Below are 13,063 nucleotides of genomic sequence, written 5' to 3'. Positions count from 1 at the left end.
GCATATAAATAGTATGATTAAATAAAAAGATGACAGTAACATAAAGGAAGGTTTGCAGTACATGTATTCTTAGTCCCAAAAAAAATTATAAAATTAAAAACATTGACCAAGAAAATGTTTAACTCTGAAAAGGATTCCAACTTAATCATATCAAAAAAGGATGACTTCTGACAAAAGCACAGACAGAAAAAACAAAAATCTAAAAACAAACAAACATGAACAACACCTTTATTTACAATTCACTGAAATATATATTGGGACAATCCTATCTTCATTCTACTCTGTGTGCAGAGACATTAACCCCAAATTTCTCTGTTACTCATACTTATTTCTCCAAAGCTCATAGAATCCACTTATCCTATAAGATAACAGGAATAGGTGTAAGTAAAACCCACAGGGAATCTAAACCTTTTCTTTGAGCTATTAAATTTACTTCTGCTCAGAACGCTACTCTACTAGAGCAATTTCTGTATAACATGAATCCCATAGGTTTTCCTTCTTGCCTGCCCTCTGGTAGAGATATTGAAATCAACGGGATAACTGAAAATTAGAATCATGAATGTTCAAGAGTTGATTGTATCTTGTCTTTGAAATAATTTGTGTCAAAGCACATAGCACATAGTAGTGCTCAATAAATAGGTTTATTTCTTTTTGCTTATCATAGCATTCAATTCATTTTCCCTGGCCTATATATTATTTATGTTTAGCATACCACTAGGCCCATGAATGGGATCCAGGCCCTTCTTTCAAACAGGGTAATCTCAAAGACTGATATATTTACAAAGAATTCAGACAACTAAACAAATACATATACATGAAGAGAATTTATACTCTGTTATCAGGTTATCCTGCTTCCTTTGTTCCTATCTCTTTACAATGCCTTCCCTTTTCCTGTTATTACTCTCAAGCCCACTTGCAATAACATCTTTCAAAGTAACTTTGACAAACTCTGCTTATCTCTCTGGGCATTATTAATCTCACTAAGAAAGAAAAAAGGCTAGACTAGACAATTTAAAAAATTCTTTCCCACTGAAGTTCCAGAATTTCTTTCACTATATTATAAATATTTGACACTGTATATATATATATACTTTATAAATATGGAAAGCATTTGTAAAGAAGAAGAAAGTTACCAAACATTTAGTCATGGAACAAGACATACCATACTATGATTTAGGCAAAAGCCATACCAATAGGATGACAGAGTAATAAGTAGATTACAGAAATATTAGAAAGTATAAAGACCTGAAATTTGGCATGAGACTACAGAAATGCAAAACAAAGTGATGAATCTGTAGGATGATGCAGAAAACAAAGAAATGAGTGATGCTGTATACAGGTTGAGTAGCCCTTATCTAAAATGCTTGGGACCAGAGGTGTTTCAGATTTCAAATAGTTTCCAATTTGGGAATATCGACATTACCCTATGGGTATGACGCAGGACCTTTCTTTACATTTTACACAGTATCTTTACAGAGCATGGAATAAGCAAACAAACAGTGAGTAATGCAAGGAGGTCTTGTTCCCATGTGGAACACTGTGAGGGACCTGCTGTTGCCATGCCCAGCCTGCTCAGATGCCTTTGTAGGATTGCTGGTGTAGGAGAATCTGGGCATGCTCGAAAATGCTCTATCACAGCTACAGGTGTTTTGGGAGGGTCTTTTTTTCCTTGTGGAGGTACACTAAATAAACTGTGTGCTGTATGCCTGTGTTTTGACTGTGACCTGTCACATACGGTGTGGTGTGAAATTTTCCACTTTTAGCATCACGCCAGTGCTCAAAACATTTTAAATTTTGAAGCATTTCAGATTTCGAATTTTTGTATTAGGGATACCCAGTCTGTATTGTGAGGAAAGAATAAACACTGTCAAGGTAAGAAAACATGTAACAAAATCCCTCCCAGTTTAGACTGGTAAAATCTTGAAGACACAACGAAAGAAGAAAATCTATAAGTAGATATGGAGACATTTATTTTCATTTATTTATTAAAAGGTATTTAGTGAATACCTACTAAAGGAAAAAGTAATCACAGTAATTTTATTCAGTATAGAGTTTCCAAAAGGAATCTAAAACATGGCTTTCTGTAGTTTCAATCCCATTCATAAAAGCCATATGTAGATATGAAGAATGTCCCAAAGATTTTTTTCTTCAACAAACAATGCTCCATGGTCATAGAAAACAGTAACAGAAAAGCAGATCACAGGTTTACCTTAACATTAATCTAAATGCACAGATTATCTCCAGAGCCCAACCAGGTCAGATATTCCATAATGTCAGAGTCTGTGATGAGCTTTTCCCAAAATGTATTCTATCCAGATAAAATCATTCTTTTCTAAATTTAGTTTCTGGGGTATGTTTGAAATATTTCTTGCTACATTATTAAGCAGGGCTTTTTCTTTTTAATCTTTTCTGTTATGCTGCTATGATTTGACTATCCTTTAGCAATTATTAAGCCCTGGAAGGCTATAAAATTAACAAACTGTATTAAGAACAAAGAGCAACATTTTTTCGATAGGCCTATCTAAAGATATGCATGGCTTCTTTGTGGTCCATTAGCATACTTAATATGAGCAAGAATATTAATATAGATTTTAAATGCAGAAGATCTGCCAATAAAGCAACCTCAAGATTTGATATTCATTATGAAATCTGTCTTCTTATGTTCAACAGTATTTCCAGTGAAGTATATGTAACAAGAAAATATTTGGTATCAAGGTCTATATTTTTCATCTAAGTATTCTCAGACCACAAAGTAAAATAAAAAGACCTAATTCTGTATCTCATTTTAAAGTACAATAGTTAGTCCTCACTTCTCCATAGTTTCACTTTCTATGGTTTCTGTTACCTGATGTCAACAGTGGTCCAAAAACATTAAATGGCAAATAGCAGAAATAAATAATTCTTAAGTTTTAAACGGTTAATAAAAAAGACAGATAATAACAAATGTTGACAAAGCTGCAGAAAAACGAAAACTCTTGTATAGTGCTTAGTAGGAATGTAAAATGGCACAATCACTTCAAGTCTGGCAGTTCTTCAAAAAGTTAAACACAGAGTTACCATACAACCCAGCAATTCTACTCATAGATACTCAAGAGAAATGAAAACATATGTCCACATAAAAACTTGTACATGTATGTTCACAGCAGTATTATCCACAATAAAAGTACAACAACCTGACATCTATCAATGGATGAATAGATAACCAAAATGTGATATCATCTATACAATGGAAAGTTATTCAGCAATAAAGAGAAATTAGGTAGTAATACACGCTACCTACCATATGAATAAACCTTGAAATCACTATGCTGAGTTTTAAAAACTAGTTTTAAAAGATCACATATATGATTCCATTTTTATGAGATATCTAGAACGGGCAAATCCATTGAGAAAGAAATTAGAGCAGTGGTTGTCTGGGGCTAGGAAGGACTGGTGGGAAGTGGACAGTGAGTGCTAATGCATATAGGGCTTCATTTTGGTGTGACGAAAACGTACTAAAACTGATTGTGGTGATGGGTACACAACTGTGAATATGCTGTTTCAAAAATGGAATTATGCATTTTATTCCTACTAAGGAATGACCTTCTTCTTTCTTTTTAAGTAAAGTTTAAGTAGTTAAAAACTCTAAGTGAAATAAGAATTTTTAGATGAAAAGTGAAATGCATAAATTTCTATACAATGAATAGGGTAGATTCGATATTAAAAATGGAAATAACAAAAATGAATGTAAATACAGAAAAAAAGATTAGATATAAAGGAAACTTATGAAAGTACACACTGTTTTAAAAACTCTAAGAATAAAACTCATTTTTCAGGAAACAAAGGATAAGAGGTAGTATGATACATAGTACTTAAAGGTGGTCAGATATTTGATTATTTACATGCTTAAACTGGCAATCAAAAAAAAAAACAAGTTAACTTTCTAATACTTACTGGTTATCACTTTTAGTTCATAGATACTCATTTTATAATGCAGCCATACCTTGATACCAAAATTTGACAAGGATAATTATGAAAAACAAAAACTATAATCCAATCTATCTGATAAGTATAGCTGAAAAAAATTCTAAAAACCAATTCACAAGATGAATCCAGATATATAAAAAGATAATATGCCCAATGTGGGTTTACTCCAGGAAGGCAAGATTTGATTAACAGTTGAAAATTAATTTATGTATTTCACTATGTTAACAGAATAAAGGACAAATCTCACATGCTCATCTATAATAGCAGAAAAGGCATTTGTCAAAATTCAATCTATTTACAATAAAAACTCAACAACCTAGGAACAGGAGAAACTACCTCAATCTAATAAAAAGAATCTTTTTTTTAAAAAAAATCCTACAGTTAACATATGTCTGAGGGTAAAAAAAAAATTTGTCCCTCCCTACCTTTGCACTTCAGGAATAAGGCAAAAATGTCAGCTATTACTATATCCCTCTGTTCATTATTGACTGGATGTCATAGCCAGTGCAATAACACAAGAAAATAAAATGCCTACAGACCAAGAAAAATAAAATTTTTATGTGCTGATGACATGATTGTATATAGAAAATATTAAGAAATCTCCAGGCAAGATGGCCGAATAGAAAGAGCTCTGGTCTGCAGCTCCAGTGAGACCAACACAGAAGGTGGGGGATTTCTGCATTTCCAACTGAGGTACCTGGTTCATCTCACTGGGACTGGTTAGACAGCGGGTACAGCCCACGGAAGGTGAGCAGAAGCAGGATGGTGCATTACCTTACCCCGGAAGCGCAAGGGGTTGGGGAACTCCCTCCACTAGCAAAGGGAAGCCCTGAGGGACTGTGCCATTGAGGGATGGTGCTGTCTGGCCCAGATACTATGCTTATCCAATGGTCTTCACAACCCACAGATCAGGAGATTCCCTCGGGTGCCTACACCACCAGGGCCCTGGGTATAAAGCACAAAACTGGGCGGCCATCTGAGCAGACACCAAGCTAGCTACAGGAGTTTTTTCATACCCCATTGGTGCCTGGAACACCAGCAAGACAGAACCATTCACTCCCCTGGAAAGGGGGCTGAAGCCTGGGAGCCGGGTCACCTTGCTCAGCAGATCCCACACATACAGAGCCCAACAAGCTAAGATCCACCAGCTTGAAATTCTCGCTGCCAGCACAGCACTCTGAAGTCAACCTGGGACTCTCCAGCTTGGTGAGGGAAGGGGCATCCACCATTACTGAGGCTTGAGTAGGCAATTTTCTCCTCAGAGTGTAAACAAAGCCACTAGGAAGTTCAAACTGGGTGCGGAACCCACCAAAACTCAGCAAAGCCACTGTAGCCAGACTGCCTCTCTAGATTCTTCCTCTCTGGGCAGGGCATCTCTGAAAGAAAGGCAGTAGCCTGTCAGGGACTTATAGATAAAACTCCCATCTCCCTGGGTCAGAACACCTGGGGGAAGGGGTGGCTATGGGCGCAGCTTCAGCAGACTTAAAGATTCCTGCCTGCTGGCTCTGAAGAGAGAAGCAGATCTCCCAGCACAGTGCTCAAGTTCTGCTAAGGGACAGACACAGACTGCTTCTTCAAGTGAGTCTCTGATCCCCATGCCTCCTGACTGAGAGACACCTCCCAGCAGAGGTCGACAGACACCTCATACAGGAGAGCTCCAACTGGCATCTGGCAAGTGCCCCTCTGTGAGGAAGCTTCCAGAGGAAGGAGCAGGTAGCAATCTTTGCTGTTCTGCAGCCCCCGCTGGTGATACCCAGACAAATAGGGTCTAGAGTGGACCTCAAGCAAACTCCAGCAGACCTGCAGAAGAGGGTCCTAACTATTAGAAGGAAAACTAACAAACAAAAAGCAATAACATCAACATCAACAAAAAGGACACCCACGAAAAAAAAAACCCATCCAAAGGTTACTAACATCAAAGACCAAAGGTAGATAAATCCATGAAGATGAGGAAAAACCAGCACAAAAAGGCTGAAAATTCCAAAAACCAGAATGCCTCTTCTCCTCCAAAGGATCACAACTCCTCACCAGCAAGGGAACAAAACTGGACAAAGAATGAGTTTGATGAATTGACAGAAGTAGGCTTCAGAAGGTGGGTAATAACAAACTTCTCCGAGCTAAAGGAGCATGTTCTAACCCAATGCAAGGAAGCTAAGAACCTTGATAAAAGGTTACAGGAACTGCTAACTAGAATAACCAGTTTAGAGAAGAACATAAATGACCTGATGGAGCTGAAAAACACAGCATGAGAACGTTGTGAAGCATACACAAGTATCAATAGCCGAGTTGATCAACCAGAAGAAAGGCTATCAGAAATTGAAGATCAACTTAATGAAATAAAGCATGAAGACAAGATTAGAGAAAAAAAGAATGAAAAGAAACGAACAAAGCCTCCAAGAAATATGGGACTATGTGAAAAAACCAAACCTACATTTGATTGGTGTACCTGAAAGTGATGCGGGGAATGGAACCAAGTTGGAAAACATACTTTAGGATATTATCCAGGAGAACTTCCCCAACCTAGCAAGACAGGCCAACATTCAAATTCAGGAAAAACACAGAACACCACAAAGATATTCCTAGAGAAAAGCAACCCCAAGACACATAATCACCAGATTCATCAAGGTTGAAATGAAGGAAAAAATGTTAAGGGCAGCCAGAGAGAAAGATCGCGTTACCCACAAAGAGAAGCCCATCAGACTAACAAAGGATCTTTCTGCAGAAACCCTACAAGCCAGAGGAGGCCAATATTCAACATTCTTAAAAGAATTTTCAACCCAGAATTTCATATCCAGCCAAACTAGGCTTCATAAGCAAAGGAGAAATAAAATCCTTTACAGACAAGCAAATGCTGAGAGATTTTGTCACCACCAGGCCTGCCTTACAAGAGCCCCTGAAGGAAGCACTAAATATGTAAAGGAAAAACCGCTATCAGCCACTGCAAAACTCTTTGGTATGCAAAAACATACCAAAATGTGAAGACCATCAACACTATGAAGAAACTGCATCAACAAATAGGCAAAATAACCATCTAACATCATAATGATAGGATTAAATTAACACATAACAATATTAACCTTAAAGGTAAATGAGCTAAATGCCCCAATTAAAAGACACAGACTGGGCCGGGTGCAGTGGCTCACGCCTGTAATCCCAGCACTTTGGGAGGCCGAGGTGGGCGGATCGCAAGGTCAGGAGATCGAGACCATCCTGGCTAACATGATGAAACCCCATCTCTAATAAAAATACAAAAAAATCAGCCAGGCGTTGTGGCAGGTGCCTGTAGTTCCAGCTACTCAGGAGGCTGAGGCAGGAGAATGGCCTGAACTCGGGAGGCAGAGCTTGCAGTGAGCCAAGATCGCACCACTGCACTCCAGCCTGGGCGACAGGGCAAGACTGCGTCTCAAAAAAAAAAAAAAAAAAAAACACGGACTGGCAAATTGGATAAAGAGTCAAGACCCATTGGTGTGCTGTATTCAGGATACCCACCTCATGTGCAAAGACACATAGGCTCAAAATAAAGGGATGAAGGAATATTCACCAAGCAAGTGGCAAGCAAAAAAAAAAAAACCAACAAAAAAAACCACCAGGGGTTACAATCCTATTCTCCGATAAAACAGAGTTTAAACCAACAAAGACAAAGAGTTTAAACCAAAAAAGACAAAGAATAGCATTACATAAATGGTAAAGGGATCAATGCAACAAGAGCTAACTATCCTAAATATATATGCACCCAATACAGGAGCACCCAGATTCATAAAGCAAGTTCTTAGAGACCTTCAAAGAGACTTAGACTCCCACACAATAATAATGGGAGACTTTAACACCCCACTGTCAAAATCAGATCAACGAGAGAGAAAACTAACAAGGATATTCAGGACTTGAACTCAGCTCTGGACCAAGCAGACCTAATAGACATCTACAGAACTCTCTACCCCAAATCAACAGAATATACATTCTTCTCAGCACCACATAGCATTTATTCTAAAATTGACCACATAATTGGAAGTAAAACCCTCCCCAGCAAATGCAAAAGAATGGAAATCATAATAAACAGTCTCACAGACCACAGTGCAATCAAATTAGAACTCAGGATTAAGAAACTCACTCAAAACCACACAATTACTTGGAAATTAAACAACCTGCTTCTGAATGACTACTGGGTAAATAACAAAATGAAGGCAGAAATAAATAAGTTCTTTGAAACCAATGAGAATAATGACACAACGTACCAGAATCTCTGGGACACAGCTAAAGCAGTGTTTAGAGGGAAATTTATAGAACAAAATGCCTACATGAGAAAGTGGGAAAGATCTAAAATCGACATCTTAACATCACAATTAAAAGAACTAGAGAAGCAAGAGCAAACACATTCAAAAGCTAGCTGAAGACAAGAAATAACTAAGATCAGAGCAGAACGAAGGAGATAAGAGACATGAAAAACCCTTCAAAAAAATCAATGAATCCAGGAGCTGGTTTTTTGAAAAGATTAACAAAAGAGATAGACTGCTAGCCAGACTAATAAAGAAGAAAAGAGAGAAGAATGAAATAGACACAGTAAACTATGATAAAGGGGATATCACCACTGATCCCATAGAAATACAAATTACCATCAGAGAATACTATAAACACCTCTACACAAATACACTAGAAAATCTAGAAGAAATGGATAAATTCCTAGACACATACACCTTCCCAAGACTAAACTAGAAAGAAGTCGAATCCCTGAATAGACCAATAGCAAGTCCTGAAATTGAGGCAGTAATTAGTAGCCTACCAACCAAAAAAATAGTGTGGTCCCAGGACCAGACTGATTGACAGCTGAATTCTACCAGAGGTACAAAGAGGAGCTGGTATCATTCCTTTGGAAACTATTCCAAACAACAGAAAAAGAGGGACTCCTGCCTAACTCATTTTATGAGGCCAATATCATCCTGATACCAAAACCTGGCAGAGACACAACAAAAAAAGAAAATTTCAGGCCAATATCCCTGATGAACATCAATGGGAAAATCCTCAGTAAAATACTGGCAAACTGAATCCACTAGCACATTAAAAAGCTTATCCACCACGATCAAGTCAGCTTCATCCCTGGGATGCAAGGCTGGTTCACCATACACAAATCAATAAACGTAATCTATCACACAAACAGAAACAATGACAAAAACCACATGATTACCTCAATAGATGCAGAAAAGGCCTTTGATAAAATTCAACACCCTTTCATGCTAACAACACTCAATACACTAGGTATCGATGGAATGTATCTCAAAATAATAAGAGCTATTTATGACAAACCCATAGCCAATATCATACTGATTGGGGAAAAGCTGGAAGCATTCCCTTTGAAAACCTGCACAAGACAAGGATGCCCTCTCTCACCACTCCTATTCAACATAGTATTGGAAGTTCTGGCCAGGGCAATCAGGCAAGAGAAAGAAATAAATGGTATTCGAAGAGGAGAAGAGGAAGTCAAATTGTCTCTGTTTGCAGATGACAGGATTGCATATTTATAAAACCCCCATTGTCTCAGCCCAAAAACTCCTTAAGCTGATAAGCAACTTGAGCAAAGTCTCAGGATACAAAACCAATGTGCAAAAATCACGAGCATTCCTACACACCAATAATAGACAAACAGAGAGCCAAATCATGAGTGAACTCCCATTCACCACTGCTACAAAGAGAATAAAATACCCAGGAATACAACTTACAAAGGTTGTGAAGGACCTCTTCAAGGAGAACTACACACCACTGCTCAAGGAAATAAGAAAGGACACAAACAAACGGAAAAACATTCCATGCTCAAAGATAGAATCAATATTGTGAAAATGGCCATACTGCCCAAAGTAACTTATAGATTCATTGCTATTCCCATCAAGGTACCATTGACTTTCTTCACAGAATTAGAAAAAACTACTTTAAATTTCATATGAAACCAAAAAAGAGCCCATATAGCCAAGACAATCCTATGCAAAAAGAACAAAGCTGGAGGCATCATGCTACCTGACTTCAAACTATACTACAAGGCTACAGTGACCAAAACAGCATGGTACTGCTACCAAAACAGATATATAGACCAATGAAACAGAACAGAGGCCTCAGAAATAAATACCAGACATTTACAGCCATCTGACAAACCTGACAGAAACAAGCAATGGGGAAAGGATTTCCTATTAAATAAATGGTGTTGGGAAAACTGGCTAGTCATATGCAGAAAACTGAAACTGGACCCCTTCCTTACACCTTATACAAAAATTAAGATGGATTAAAGACTTAAACATAAGACCTAAAACCATAAAAACCCTAGAAGAAAACCTAGGCAATACCATTCAGGACATGCACATGGGCAAAGGCTTCATGACTAAAACACCAAAAGCAATGGCAAACAAAAGCCAAAATTTACAAATGGGTTCTAATTAAACTAAAGAGCTTCTGCACCACAAAAGAAACTATCATCAGAGTGAACAGGCAACCTACAGAATGGGAGAAAATTTTTGCAATCTATCCATGTGACAAAGGGCTAATATCCAGAATCTACAAGGAACTTAAATTTACAAGAAAAAAACAAACAACCCCATCAAAAAGTGGGCAAAAGATATGAACAGACACTTCTCAAAAGAATACATTTATGTGGCCAGCAAATATGTGATAAAAAGCTTATCATCAGTGGTCATTAGAGAAATGCAAATCAAAACCACAATGAGATACCATCTCACACCAGTTAGAATGGCGATCACAAAAAAGTCAGGAAACAGATGCTGGAGAGGATGTGGAGAAACAGGAACGCTTTTACACCGTTGGTGGGAGTGTAAATTAGTTCAACCATTGTGGAAGACAGTGTGGCAATTCCTCGAGGATCTAGAACCAGAAATACTACCTGACCCAGCAATCCCATTACTGGGTATATACCCAAAGGATAATAAATTGTTCTACTATAAAGGCACATGCACACATATGTTTATTACAGCACTATTCACAATAGCAACGACTTGGAACCAACCCAAATGCCCATCAATGATAGACTGGATAAAGAAAATGTGGCACATATACACGATGGAATACTATGCAGCCATAAAAAAGAATGAGTTCATGCCCTTTGCAGAGACATGGATGAAGCTGGAAACCATCATTCTCAGCAAACTAACACAGGAACAGAAAACCAAACACTGCATGTTCTCACTCATAAGTGGGAGTTGAACCATGAGAACATATGGGCACAGGGAGGGGAACATCACACACTGTGGCCTGTAGGGGGATGACAGACAAGGGAGGGATAGCATTAGGAGAAATACCTAATGTAGATGATGGGTTGATGGGTGCAGCAAACCACCATGGCACATATCTATGTAACAAACCTGCACGTTCTGCACATGTATCCCAGAACTTAAAATATAATAAAAAATAAAACAGAAAAAAATATTTTAAAATTGGGGAATCTACAGAAAATATATTAAAACAAGCAAATTAAGGAAAATCAGTTATTGCGGTAGGCAACCTCTGCAATACAAACCAGTGATCCCTGTTTCCTGATATTCATGTCCTTCTTTAATACCTTATCCTCAAGTATAGCCTTGATCTAGTGACTCTCAAAACTGATGAGATGTCACATCTGAGATTAGTTTACAAAAAGATAGGGACTACTGTCTTGTTTACTCTTGCTCATTCTGATGGAAGCCAGCTGCCATATTGTAAGCCACCACAAGGAGAGGCCCTGAAAACATGTTTCTGGAAATTGCAGGAAGCGTAATCATTGCATGTGGTAGCACAATGTTTACCAACACTATCATGTTTAATAATGTGTAGAGTAGGAAATATGCCAAATGATCTGGGTGACTGATTTACTTAAGGAGATTTCCAAGTACCTGCTGAAGATGCCACCTGGTTTCTTTTTGGTGCTTATAGTAAACTGGGAGAAGAAAGAGATAAATTGAAGGAAAGATTATTAAACCAAAATGAGCCAGGACTTCATACTCAGCCTGCCCATAGCGAAAAACATGCTAAAATTAAGAAATGTCTTCTGAGAAAATTCCAAATCTGGAAGAATACCTGGAAAAACATGCTCTAGAGATAAAACCAAGGGTGAATCTTTCATTAAGGCCTCAGAAAGATCAAAGTTGATGCCTCAATACAGTCACACAAAAGGCACTTTAAAGTTATTAAAGTTGGGCCTCACAAAACCTTTCAATCAAACAATAGGGCCTCCAGGAAGCTTACCAGGGTTTTAAGTTGCTAAATTTTGTGATAATGTATTAGGCCACCATAAATAACTAATACATATTTTAGCATATTAATCAGTTGTTTTAAATTCCTCATCAGACTGTTCCAACATCTATGCCCTAACTGCACCAGTGTCTGTTGCTCTCTTTGTATGCATGTTGTTTTATCTACCTTTTCATATGTCTCATATTTTTATTGCTATCTGGACATCTTGGGTAGGAAGTAGAGACTGAAGTAAATAATTTCTGTTCTTGGTAATGGGCAGACTTTTCCTTTGGCTTGGTTTTTAGTGTAGGAGTTGTGTTATTTTAACAGATGTTAGGCTGGTTTGAGGTTTATTGTTGCCATAGTTATCCGCAGCACACCACAGGTTTCAAATTCCTTCAGGTATAACTTCCCTTCAGGTGGGCCAGATATTCCTTCTCAATGTCTGCTTCATGTTCAGCTTTATGAGTTTCCTCTTAGAGGGTCCATCTAATGAGTTTCTCATCAGTACTTATCTACTACTTTTACTAGATACTTGTTAGTCTGATGGTGGGGGTCCCGGTTGAGGTGATATTTTCTGTTATTCTAATCAGGCCTGTGCTAATCAGACTCATATGCCTAGGGTCTTAGAAGTCCTCCTGTTCCTCTTCCATAGTTCTTGCACCAGTATATAATTCTGCCCTCCCCAAAGGTTATTTTTTGCCTCCTCCTGGACCCTCCTCACCACCTGGACCCAGCCCCACCACCACCCAGTGATTTTTATGAGTATCCTAAGGATAATAGTTTATGTTGCTCGTCTTCCTGAAGCTATGTTTTTTGTTACATAGGGCAGATAGAGGAGAAGGACCCAGGAACTTTGTTTCTTTTCCATGGCAACTACTGTTCCCCTCCCCCA

General features: G+C 38.0%; 1 protein-coding gene and 1 long non-coding RNA gene across 9 annotated transcripts in view; one reads left to right on the top strand and one right to left on the bottom strand.

Annotated features, from left to right (window-relative positions):
• KIAA1328 (KIAA1328 ortholog) overlaps window positions 1-13,063 on the bottom strand; it is a 387,444-nt gene that overhangs the window by 331,445 nt on the left and 42,936 nt on the right.
• Window positions 1-13,063, top strand: part of LOC103892970 (uncharacterized) — an 88,878-nt gene that overhangs the window by 38,828 nt on the left and 36,987 nt on the right. The gene's annotated exons all lie outside the window — the stretch shown is intronic.

This window comes from Pongo abelii, chromosome 17, assembly GCF_028885655.2.
Source record: "Pongo abelii isolate AG06213 chromosome 17, NHGRI_mPonAbe1-v2.0_pri, whole genome shotgun sequence".
Classification (NCBI taxonomy): Eukaryota; Metazoa; Chordata; class Mammalia; order Primates; family Hominidae; genus Pongo; species Pongo abelii.
The sequence above is the reverse complement of the archived record's forward strand: the minus strand, read 5'-3'. Positions and strand labels throughout refer to the sequence as shown.